The sequence below is a fragment of the Boleophthalmus pectinirostris genome, unplaced genomic scaffold (genome assembly GCF_026225935.1).
Source record: "Boleophthalmus pectinirostris isolate CB_2022bp ecotype Guang Dong unplaced genomic scaffold, ASM2622593v1 HiC_scaffold_6, whole genome shotgun sequence".
In the NCBI taxonomy this organism is placed as follows: domain Eukaryota; kingdom Metazoa; phylum Chordata; class Actinopteri; order Gobiiformes; family Gobiidae; genus Boleophthalmus; species Boleophthalmus pectinirostris.
Window position 1 is genome coordinate 28,243,155 of NW_026571447.1, and position 12,058 is coordinate 28,255,212.

The window sequence follows — 12,058 nt, forward strand, 5'->3', positions numbered from 1 at the left end:
ACGTCTTAGTTCAGTTGGGGAACGCAGTTTAGTTGGTTTGTGGATGAATCAGTCCATAACAATGAGTGCTTTGTGGAGTGGGTAAGTTTTTTATGACTCCACACATCTTCAACACTCTGGCAAACTAGGAAATGAGGCCCTATGTCCAAAATCCTGGACTGTCCCTTTAACACATGTGACTTATATTGATAACTTGATGTCTCCACGCGCTGACGAGCATGGACCCCTCTCTATAAAAGTTGCACAGTGCGGCTTTAAAGTGCAGTGAGCCAGCAGACTGTGCGCAAACTCAGCACAACAGTCTCCACAACAACAGGGAGGCTGTCAGTGAAGCACACTTTTACTAGTAAAGTACACCTGTCCCAGCTGCTGCAGTGAGGGGACAGGGGACGAGGAATGTGCATGTCTCCTCCATTCCAGACATTTTAAGACCTCTGACCCTTCCCCCTCTCCACCTCCTCCACCTCCTGCTCCCCTTTCACTTGTTTCTTGCAGAAGTGGGTCTCCTAAAGGGTTACATGATCCTAGAAGTGTGCCATTTCACTGAAGGCTTAATGCAGTAACGCAGAAGTTCTCAAGCTGCTGCGCCTCCTGATATGATCGCTGCAGTTGGAGTGATTCACGTTTGTAAAAGTGGACAGGAGTGTGCAGGAGGTCAAACGTGTCTCCACTTGTCACAGAGTGGTTTATCAGGAATCATCACGAGTTGTTTACGAGTCCTCTCCCCATAACATGAACTTCAGCAGCTTTTGTGTGCTTTAAAATGATTTATTAATGATTTCACATTTTCACCACCCTTTGTTTGTTTACATTTTTTTAAGACGCCATCTCAAAGCAGAACTGAGCACTGCAACCATTACGATGATGGTGTACCCGGCTTGTGTCCATAAGATTAAACCCATGTTGTGAAACTTTCCAGACAAACTCATAACATCTGCACAGTGATAAGCAGGTGGCAGACCCTCCACCGACTGTAGCTTTAAAGGAAAACTCACAACAAACTTTTTCTTTTGTCATAGGCTGTATTCTTGATAATGTGATTAAGTCTATTAGCACAGCCCCTATCCCCCCGTCCTTCCTTGTTGCTGCTGTCTGCTCCTTCCCCTGGTATGCTGACCTCTCTCTGAGCTCTGAGCCTCCATCTTGTTTTGTACACTCAGATAATCTACAGTGATCATCGCGTCTGCCTCATGAACCTGTCACAACTCCAATGATTTATGTTGGAGAGGTGAGAGACACTGAGAGAGACTGTGCCCTTAAACCACTGACACCTGAGAAGTACAGTGAATTACCCTATAATTAAAAACAGCAAGTGGTATCACTTACACTTACTGTTAGATTGGAGGGACTTGAACTTGGACAGTTACATCAGCACAATTTTACCTTTAAATCTTAAACCTTTTGTATTTTTGGAGCAATGGTTATGTGGAAATATTTAGATTTTCCTGCTATGAGTAAATTAAGTGACAAAAGATCTTCTTAACAACAGTTTGTTTTTCCTATGTACCGTCTTAACACTCCTAGGACTCAAACTCTTACATGGTATGCTTTATTGATTTCTCTTTGTTATCTGGGCTGACTGGGACCTGATGAGTGCAAAAACAAAGAATTATATTTTTATTATCTTATTATATTTTTATATTTATATGTCCACATATTATAGACGTTTTAATAATTTTGATGAAACACAATGAAGTCACAACTGAATAATGATTTCCAAAAACTATTTATTAACTGCCTGAACAACCCAAAACGTGTTGGACATATATGTCAACATATGTGAATGCCAGGTTATTCAATCGCAGGTGTTGCTATTGCACCAAAACACTCAAAGAAAAAAAGGTTTTCTTATTCCGAATGAGCTTGCTTCATCACAGATCTGACCTGTAACCCTCTTATTCATATACACTACATTGGATGAACCAGATGCATTGTTTCAAGTTTCTTAGCAAGATATGCTCATTTTCAACAAGTGTTCACAGCCTGTGGAGCCTTTTAAAAAGAGCATCTTGTCTCCATGGAGATAGATAAAACCAACTCCTGAATGTGGAGGCAGCAAGTGGCAGCCTCCATCAGAAAAGTTACATAGGACACTTTTAATGAAATCAATCAACACCATCTCTTTACCTCGTTAGTTATATTACTTTTAATAGTGCTGGTTCTTCAAAATAACAGCTTGGTACTGTCACTTTAGTCAAACATTGCCTACTCTGCTCTCCATTGTTATGCACTGTGAGGCTGCAGCCCTAGTGGCATATTCATGTGCATTCTCTGTTTGTATCCACAGTTGGCACATGAGGTATTTATAGGAGTACAAGTGTGCTTCTATTCCCAGTTTTACCAGCTCTGTCTCTTTGTTTTATAATCAACAGGCGCCCCGCACAGCCCCCCACAGCCCCCCGGCCGGCAGGAGGAGGTGACACCCTAAAAAGACCCTAGTGCTGCATGTGTCCTAAGAATGCACCGCTTTTGCTCCTTTCTGCATCACCTGACTCTCCACCGTTAAAATAGAAAGTTACAACCAACAAGTGCACCTAAAGGGTAAATAAAACAGGAAACAGCTGATTCTTGGTTGTTTTGTTTTGATGCCAACATGGACGTATGAAAAAAATACTTGGAAATTAGCAGAAGCAACATCAAATAAATATACGAGAGGTTCTGTATTATTAGTGTTTCATTTTATTGAAAGCAAAATTTTAGATTAATTTTAGATAAATCTTTTAATTTAGTGAATCCTGAATACAATTATAGTCTTATTCCAATACTTCTGTCTGTGTATTTTGCTGCTTTTCCTGTTTGGCTGAAGCTGCTTTCACTTTTCTTGGAATTTTCCACTATATGGCATTTAACTTATTCATTCATTGGAGACAAGCATGCGGGGCAGACGTTACTATTCAGATCTATGGAGTGGCAAGTCCTCTCACAGTAAGAATCAGTGTCTTTCTAGTTGTATTTAATTTCACTACAAACACAGAATGCAAAAATACAAGTTGCAGACCCCCCTCCCACTCCACTTTCAAAATTACTTACAGACAGATAGTTTTCTTAAATTATTACACATTTGCCGCAGTGCAACATCTTCTCTGTAATTTGGGGTTATACTTTACAGTTTTGTGCCGTTCCCAGCGTTCTCTGGTCTAAATTGTTTTGGTCCCCTCTCGGCCTGGCCCCGCCCTCTCTCATAATGGGAACATTGCGTGAAGTGATGTGCAGACAGCCACTCATTAAGTTGTCACGGTGACGCACTGTGGACTCAAACACTGTCAGCGCAGACGAACACAGAGCTTTGGCCTTTCATATGTGCCATTTCTCATTTTACTGGATATGAGAAGCAGCCTGCCAGGGGAAATACATGCATTTTATTACTATCAAAATGCAGTGTCTTCCTTGTTTGGAAAACAGCGTACAATACAGGGGGTTTGAGGTGACACACGAAAAAGCAAAAGCAAAATTGTCTGTGTAATCCCTCAGCCGTCCAGGTTCCATAGCAAAAGAAAATTCAAAATTCAATTCTGTCAACTTTTGTCCAGTTTACTGAATTTAATTTTCTTTTGCAACTAAATCAAAATTGACAGGCAAACTTTAGTTGCACACTGCAGCCCAACTTCAGCCAAGGATTTCTGGCCCTGTATTACAGTGAATATATTTATTTTTTAATTGTTTAAAAAGAAGACTCAGCAATCAAAAGGCATAAAAACTATTGGACCCAAAAATGCCGATAGACTTTGAAGGGTTAATGGGTTAACTATAACAAAGCTACCAATATGTCCAAGATTTTACCCTTATTGTAAAAAATCTATCAATTTTCATTATGTTTTTGCATGAAGTAAAGTTGATGTTTTTGTACTGCATTAGTGTCATAGCGTATGTTTTGTAGAAACATTTCTCACAAGTAGATAGTACTATCTCCTTCCAGTGTACACAGTGAGTGTATCTTTCGGCAAGGCACTCCATCCACCTTGCCTCCAGTATCTGAGATACTGTACCTCAGTGGATAAAGTAATTGTGTCCATAAGACATTTTGTACTGTGCATGTGTTCATTTGGCCCATCCTTTGGTGCTACAGGCAACAACCAGATCTTGAACCTTGAAACAGATCTTACCTACGGAACATTTCAGGCAAAACAATAGCATAACAATCAGGTGAGGGACAGTACATCAGAAAAGTTACATAATGCACCTTGAACCAATAACTTTATAAACACAGGACTAGAGATAAAGTTCAGTATTTTTCCTAACAACAAATTTCACATGTGACTAAACCCTGCACAATTAAAAGTCGCAGGTGTAGAATCAAACTTTTGCAGGTCTAAAATTATCTCACAGAAGTACGAGGAGCCAGCCTGAGGTGCTGTGGACCTGTCTGAGCACGCCTCTCATTCTCGCCTGCTCCAGCGGGAGCCACGCACACAACCCACTTCCTGACAGGCAGCTGTTCAAAGGTGCTTTACTCCAACTCCATGTGAGACATTCAGAGACATACTGTACAATAAACAGCCCAGCTCTAGTCACAAATCACACACACTGACAGATATTCATTTGCCTTCACCACTGTACAGATGGACCGAGCTCTGCACAAAAGTGCAGATAAGTTGTGAATTACGTGCACATTATAAACGTCTGCAGTGATTTGCAGAGGTGCTGAGACAAGACTAGAGCCACAGCTGCTCTGGGCGTGTGTGTGTGAGTTTGTATGTGTGTGTGTATGTGTGTGTATGTGTATGTGTGTGTATGTGTGTGTATGTGGAGTGTGTCTGTGTGTGGCGAGAGTGTGGGGGGCAAACAGCATCCTGCACAATAGGCACATTTTGTTTTGCTACGTGTGATTTTATGGAACTTATACTTAGCGTTTTACGCACAGGTTTGGGACCTTCGTCAAATCTGGTTTAAGTCACCTGTCCTGCAGCCAAGTTTAATTTGAGTTGTGAAGAAACCTTGCTGTTTGTTTGTTTTTCTTAGAAAGTCCTGAATATGCAGAGTTTCTTGTTCTTCCCGTGTCTGGGTGGGTTTCCTCCAGGCTCTCCACATTCCCTCTCTCACCTAAAACCTGCAGAATAGCTGAAATCTTGCAGCTAGGTGGTCCTGAATAAGACCTTAGCTGCAGATCTGGGGTCACCCACTGCTCCTGACAGGTTGCTTCCACAGCACTGAAGGATGGGTCAAATGCAGAGGACGACACAGAACGAATTATATTGTCTCAGAGAAATGTGTCCTCTGTATTTAAGCAATCTTACAAGAGTGCTGGGGACATAAGTCAGCAGCAGCATCCAGGAACTATTAGATCATGAGAAAGGTTTGATATAGGTTCAGTCTGTTATGTATGTTTTATTGTTTGATATGTAAAGCTGTACTTAGAGACATGCAAAATCTACATCAGAATTTGATACAGACAGCTTCTTTAGCTTAATCTAATCAGATAACCCAGACTCAGTCCATGGATGATTTGACTGGTAATCACCGGGTCCTTCATGATCCATACTTGACACGTGACTCACAATACGATAATATCACAATATGCTGATACATGCGATAATCAATATATTGCACGATATTCTGCAATATATCACTATTTATAAGAACCAAAAACATTTGAACAACAGTGTTTCTTTGTTAAATCACAACATGTGCAAAATCAATATGGAGTAAACCAGCTGTAACCATTAAAATTGTGAATATGTCCAATGTGTTGCATAAAAAAATTCCTTTCTCTGAACAAACATCAAAATTCTTGCCTGATTCACTTTGTGGAAACCGTCTGACCTCACAGCATTAGGATTTGTTTTCTCGATGGTAGGCGGGTACTTTTTTAAATTTAACCAATCGCTGTTATTTGGTTGTGATGTATGTAATGCGCCAAATCCCGTTGGAAGAAGGGCAATAACATCTTTCCCATTGATAAAATTCACTAAACAATTTCTTTGTTCCAGCTTTAAATCCTCGATCACTTGCCAACACAGAATGTATGGCTTCGTCTACATCCATCTCACCCACTTTGTTTACTGTTGTGTTGCAGCACAAAAGGGACCAAGATAGACACTGGGTTTGACGTCATGGCTTCACAGCTCTTCTCTGACTGGCCAGTGCGTGGTCTACATCTTTCAGGGTTCTTGCAAAACATCTAGTGTATTCCGATTCCTGACCTAGTCGCTGGAGAGAAATGAAATTGAGCGCAGGCACTAGGTGGCGCCCGTCTGGCTACAAAATTCTACCAGTGTCACTAAATAATTTACCAAAAAATACTCTTGGCATTATATCGATACAGCAGCATATGATGACAATACTTTAATGATCACCAAAATTAGTATCACTATATAGCGATATTTCAGTATTTTAACACATTCCTAGTGTGATAGTTACTCTGCAATGCTCCAAGACGCAATGTAAAAATGTAAACTGTATTGACTTTCATTTACTAATTTCTTGTGTCATTTTGGTTCGATGGTTTGAGACAAGATGGTCTCTGACTGTTTTTGTACTGAAAGCATGTACGAGCCAGTTAAAACTAAAAATAATTGCATCCAAACCATTACAATAATTAACTTGATAATGTTAAAGCGTGTCCATTATGGGAAATGAGAATCAGTCTGCCAGAGAATACAACGGGGAATAATAATTGGTAACAGAGAGTACATGTTTTCAGGAGCGCCTGTCCAAAAAAAACATTATTTTACAATCTAACAGCAAGAAATCTTCAGTTGAGGTACATTCCACACTTCAGTGCAAGGATCATGCGGATCTTGTGTAAAATACCATGTAGGCAGTGACCTTTGACCTGTAACTGAAATTATGCAACCGTACTGTCAAATGAAAATACCTTCACGCTATCCATGTGTAATGCTGCGTGTCACCTGAGACATTTTAGATCACAGATGAGTTACCAATAATTCTCGCTCTATACACTCGTATCTAAATAATATTACATCTAACAAGGCAAGGTACGTTCAAGAAGTGAGTGAATGAGTCAAATTAAAGTATTTAGAGAAAATTGTACCTGCTGTGGAACCAAATATAAAGTAAAATGTTTCTTCCAGTGCTCAGGTAAGTTGTATGAGTAGCCTATCCAAAAATGTACTCAAGTTGAACAAGGTGTAATGTAAAACTAAATAAATTTCTCAAGTACAAGTTAAAAAGTAGGGATTTGCTGATGGACAGTAAAAAGGTATATAGTTAATAACTTAAAGAGGGGATATTTTACTTCTAACAGCTAACACACGACATATTTCAATCACCATGTTGCCTTTTATTGTTTTGAAAAGACCATCTTTAACAAAAATAACGTATTCACTCGCTCGCTTTCGTTCTTGAAGCTCTGGGTCTCCCCGTGCAAAGTCCCTCCCCGTTCGAAGAGCTATCACAACACAATCAGCGCTAATGAAACTACTGCACATCACATCAGGTTTGTCAAGTTGTTGTGCACAGTTTTCTATCATGTTTTTGTATCTTTATGGAGAATTATCGTGTGGGAGCGTGGGTGACATAGACTTGTAGGTGGAGTATTGCACACAATCTTATAGTCATAAAGAGGGCCTGGGAGAGATTGCTAAATTACTCAAACATGCATGGATTACATCTAAAACCTCTTCATGCTTTTTTTTTTTTTTGAGGAGAGAACAATATTATAACATGGTACAAAGTTTCGGGTGACCAGACATCCCTATTTACCAGGGACAGTCCCAGTTTTGAGCCCTGTGTCCCCTGTCCCAGCAGATTTATCCAAAACCACTGATTTGCCCCAATTTTATACAAGAAATGTCCCATGTGTCCCTATTTTTGACCAATGTGACACCTAACAACAGTAAAGAGAGGCATACATTGTCATTTGTTTAGATAAAATACAGAAAAGCTGCTTAAAAATGACCAAAACACAAAGAAAATGTGACTATACTGACTCACATTAGCAGAACAATTCTCCTTAATTACACACTCATTTCACAATTTTATTATTATCAACCACCACAAACCAGGGATGTCTCAGTTTTTTAATTTTGAAAATCTGGTCACCCTATACAAAGCTAAAATTAAAAATAATTTGCATAATACCCCAAAAGTTTTCTGTTTTTATCTTTGGGGTTATACATTTGTAGAATAATTAGCCTACATATTCTAAAAAAAAAAAAAAAAAAAAAAAAAAAAAGTGAATTGTTGTGCAGTTTTTTGAGCAGAGATGTCAAAACTTATGTAGGAACCTCTGAGTAGCCTTGACTAGCTCTCATCAAATGTTTCTGTCAATCATCATATTGTCTTTGCACCGTTTAATTATGATCTTTTGTATATAACTGTGATATACTGTCTTTATATTATGATATTAGTTTTTTTTTTTACTACATACATTTACATAATTTGTGTCTTACTAATCTATTATGTTATGTTTTATTGCTACTTGTTAAGAAGTTTATTTAAAAAAAAATTATATCTCTAATTTTTTTACTCGATGTTATTGTAATATATTGTGATGTGTGAGCTACTGAGTCCAAGTAACTTCCCTTGTGGATCAATAAACTCTGTCTAAGTCTAAGTCTAAAATGGCAAAAGATTCCAAAAGGAGACTCTACTGTAATGTGTGGGACTGCAGACTTATTGTGCCAGTCGGACCAGGGGCTCCAGCTCTGAGGCGCTGTCCTCACTGACATGTCTCCACAGATCTGCAGCGTGATAAGCCCCAGTGTTGACACAAGGTGCACCTGTTACTCACAAACCTCCTTCACTAAAGTTAGACCAGTGAACCTTCCACTGCAGACCGCATAGACAACACTGCCGCCTTTGGGTCTTACTGTGGTACTGCAGGACAGATATCAGACAAGTGGATTATCATTATTTTTAGTCTTTTTTACTCTCAGTCTATTTCAATGTTAATCACCAGCTTACCATTTTAATTAGGCTAATATAATAAGAGATAAAAAAGTTAAGTTTTAATAACTTTTTTAGAATAATTTGCACTCTGCACCACCATTTGCATCACTGGTGTGGTTTGATTCGGAGTGTACCTATGTTCCCGTAGCCTTATGTTCCCTCATTTCAATATTTTTTTTTACTTCCAAGATTAGGCCCCACGTCCCCACATTTCCTTTATCATCATTTTGCATCAGATTTTATCCCCATTTCTCCCAATTTGGTCATCAGTTACACCCAACTTATTATCCAGCAACAGTTGAATACAGATGTAATGTAGAGGTCATGGAGCAAAGGATCCAAGGTTGAAATTATTCTGAATCAGTGGTGTCAAACTCAAATTTACAGCGGGCCAAAATTAAAAACTGGGATTAAGTCATGGACCAAACTAAATATTTATTGAACATTTTCAACAACATCTGCATGTTTTCTCCTCTTTTGAGATATGTAATGTTAAACATTTTCTTATTAAAATAAATGTTTAATAATAATTTTGCTTAAACATTGAATCCAGAACAAGCGTAATATAAAATAATAATAAAAAAAAAAAAAAAAATGTCTATAGCCTGTTTGTAGTCGGCGGGCAGCTCTAATACATATTTGATATGATCTTGCGGGCCAAATATAATTGTATCGTGGGCCAAATTTGGCCCCCAGGCCTGAGTTTGACATGTCTGCTCTAAATCATCCCTTTAAATGCGGTATAAAAATAAAAATGACTTGAATTAGAGTTTAATTTTGAGAAAAACCTAGAAATAGGGCTGAGGAAACAAAGGGCTGACACCGTTTGATCGTGCAATTCTCAAGCATGTTACATTAACTACTACTTTACTTTACTACTACTACTACTTAACTCCACTTACTATGTTTTACTTTAATCATTTTTTTAAAACTTTCTACCAAATTATGTTGTTCCCCCATCAAAATGGTTTTGTTGTTTTGTATGTTGTTTTTGCAGTTATAGACCTACCCCATAGAAATGTTAAATGTGAACTACTTGTACTTTGTTGTTTTATCCACATTTGTTTATCCGCTTCCTTTCTTTCATTATTTCTTTTCACTGCTCTAGGAAACAAACTGTACAATTGTTCAGTTATTGTGAATTTGAACAGAGACTTGTTCCACTGTTATGCAACGTCTATATTTAACCCTCTCAGTGTGAGCGTCTTTGTGACTTGTCTGTGTTAAACAAAGGACCAATCCATCAGGCTCTGTCAATGCACCAGTCTGCCACCTTCACTGTGGATCAGCTTTAACATGAAGAATCACACAGGCCCCATCTGTTTGTTTAGACAATAGTACAGGGCAGGTAAGGCAGCATTCACATAGGAGTAAACTGGGATAAAGTTGGGCTACAATCTAGACAAGACCTCGCCTAAACCAGGGCTAGAAAAGGACCAAACCAAGTATAATGTACATCAGAATTACAGGTGATTTGTACATATTTTTAGGAACTGCAGAAGCTTTTAAAAAAGAGTAAAGCGTTACGTTTTGAATGAATGAATTATGCATTCAGTTTTGTTGTTTTAATTTATATTTTGTTTCTTATATTTACAGTAAGTCGTAAGTGAAATTGTAAATGCAAAGTTGCTGTTCATATGTTTTGTTTTGTTTTTTTCTTGGAATTCTGTCATTGTTTAATTAAGTTTGGCATTATAAGTACTTTTTTACTTCAGCCTAAACCCTCTCGGTCATGTTCTATGGGTTTTTATTTTATGTTTTGCTTCGTTTTGTAGTTCTGCAAAATGACTGAATAAATTACTACTACTACTATTAAATGCAGCAATCATTTAGTACTCAGAGTGTTTATCCATACACTTAAAGGTCCTATATAACACAAAATTGATCCTTGAGAGCTTTAAGTCATGTTATAATGTTATTACCTCATCAAAAACACCCTGGATTGTGTTTTTTTACATTCACAAATGTTTGAGTGATCCTTCTTGTCTACATCTCAAAAGCTCAAAATGGTCTCTTCCATCTTGTGATGTCATAAAGTGGTAGTTTTAGGGAAAGAGAAGCTCATTCTCCAACAGGCTCCACTCAAAGATGATAGATACAGGACTACAATCATACTATAATACAACAATACAATAGAACAATACAATATAACAATACAACAACTCACCCTTATGTAACAGATAATACTCCCTACAACTGTACAACAAATCACCCTTATGTAACAAATAAGCCTGTCAATCATCACATCACTGCTGCACTGTCTTCTATGACCTCTTGTATAGAGCTGTGATTTTATACTTGTTTACTTCTCTTTCTATTTTATTTTGACATGTACATTTACATTTATATAAGTATGTCTTATCTGACACCTGTCCCTATCTTTTTTGCTCCTTATTTCAAATTATTGTATTGTTTGAGCTACTGTGTCTAAATAATTTCCCTTGTGGATCAATAATAAATAAAATAAAGTTTGTCCAAGATTTCAAGTGAACCTTTTACTCTGTTCAGTACAGATTGTTAATTCCAGGGTGGAAGTCATACGAATGATTCTAGTGAATGTGGATGGAGTTTAAAAACACAGTGGAGCACTTCCTGTATAACAACATGACATCACGAGGTGGAACAGAGTGTTTTAGAGAAGAACTCAGCCTAAACATGCAGAGTTTGTGTGTTGAACATGTGTGAATGAAACAAAACACAACTCCAGGTTTGTTTTTGATGAGGAAAACAACATAACATTTTTAAAGTGTGTTGCCTTTATCCCATCTTCAACCAGGTAAGGCACAGACCCAAAGATTTTTTTTTTTTATGTTTTACTTTTTATTGTTTTCCATGATGTGCCAAAGATTGCTACAGTCTTATGTGCTGAACCGTAACACAATAAACAATCTTACAAGCATCAGTTCGAGTGACACACCCCAAAAGATCTTCTTACAAAAAATACATATCAAATTACAGTCATCGCCAGTCTTTTGGAAATTACAATCTCGATCAAATATTACAGCAGTGACATGCCAATCTGTTAAAGATGCAATGTGTAACTTTTCTGAGGAAGGGTACAATATTTTCACTTGCTGGCTTGCTTACCTATATATTATTGCCTGGAATGTTCCAAAGTATGGCATTTAAAACACCACGAAGCCAAATTACAAGTACAATCTGCTTTTTTTTTTCTTTTTTTTCAGTACAAATGATTAAAATCGAGTGC